Raw genomic sequence first — 1,209 nt, forward strand, 5'->3', positions numbered from 1 at the left:
GAGGATGGGGGTGCAGGACACCAGGGACCTCTCCCCTTGGGGTCTGTGAGTGGCCTACTGTTGGGCAGCATGAGCTGCTCCATCGGTGAGGACAACAGTTCAGAAAAGGCTTTGGCTGGAAGGACATGACCCACATAAATGAAGCAGTAAGTGGGACCGCAGGAAGCCCCCTGTGTGCCTTTCAGGTCCTGTGTCCTGGAGCCACAGAGATGGGTCCGACTAAGCCCTTGTCTTCAGGGGGTTTGCAGATCTATGGGGGACCCAGGTACAGACACAAACAGCCACAGCCCTGGGAGCTGAGTGCTGGGAGGGAGGTCAGTCCAAGGAGGGCCCAATCCGCCCCCGCCCTGCCCTGCCCCTCAGCCTCCCTTGTACCCCCCAGCACCCCTTCCTGTTGTCTGCGCTCCCCACTCCCAGCTCTGCCGAGCCCAGGTCCCTCTCAGGGCTGAAAAGTGAGGTGTCCCACAGATTGACAAAGACAAACTCGGGAAATCAAGTGCAAACTCTGTCCAGGGTCCCTGTGTCCCAGAGCTGGGCTTCCTGTTGATGGATGCCTAAGTGCTCTGAGTCCTGACCAGGATCATATTTATATCTCTGAACAGGCCTTACAAACGGGGAAACTGAGATTCCATGGCCTCACAGTAGGAAGGAGCAGCGCTGGGGCCCAAGTTCAGAGTCTGTGTTCTCAGCCATCAGGATATTCAGCTTTGACCGCAGAGGGGCCCGGTTCCTGGAAGAGCTGCCGAGGCTGGGAGTGGGGGTGGGGCGCTGGGGTCAGGAGGGGCACCCTCATCCAGTTAGTTATTCATCCATCCCTGTGAGATGTTTTGAATGCCCACTAGAGGCCAGGCACTGTGCTAGGCGCCAGGGACACAGCAGCAAAGGAGGCTGCAAAATGCCCTGTTCTTGTGCAGGTGACATGAGTCGGGGAGGCAGACGATGCCCAAGACCAGGGAGTGAAGTGTTAAGGGAGGGATGAGGCAGGAAGAAGGGAGGGTGCAAAGGGGGTTGGTCTCCAGGGTCCTGGTCCATGTTGTCTTCTCCCCCTGGGCCCTGGGGACTCGCCACTCTCTGCCAGGCAGGCATGGGAATGGAGAGGGGAAAGGACAGGGGCTGTGGGAGGTGGGGGGTGCAGACTGCTCAGGGAGGATGGAGGTTGTGCCCAGAGAGGGGCCGGGAGAGTGAAGAAAAACTGGGGTTCCAACGCTC

The 1,209-nt window shown here is 59.1% G+C and overlaps 1 protein-coding gene across 1 annotated transcript in view; it reads left to right on the plus strand.

Annotated features, from left to right (window-relative positions):
* The window catches only part of ADGRD2 (adhesion G protein-coupled receptor D2), a 29,136-nt gene that overhangs the window by 20,965 nt on the left and 6,962 nt on the right, over positions 1-1,209 (plus strand).

This window comes from Lipotes vexillifer, unplaced genomic scaffold, assembly GCF_000442215.2.
Source record: "Lipotes vexillifer unplaced genomic scaffold, Lipotes_vexillifer_v1.1 scaffold890, whole genome shotgun sequence".
Taxonomy (NCBI): Eukaryota; Metazoa; Chordata; class Mammalia; order Artiodactyla; family Lipotidae; genus Lipotes; species Lipotes vexillifer.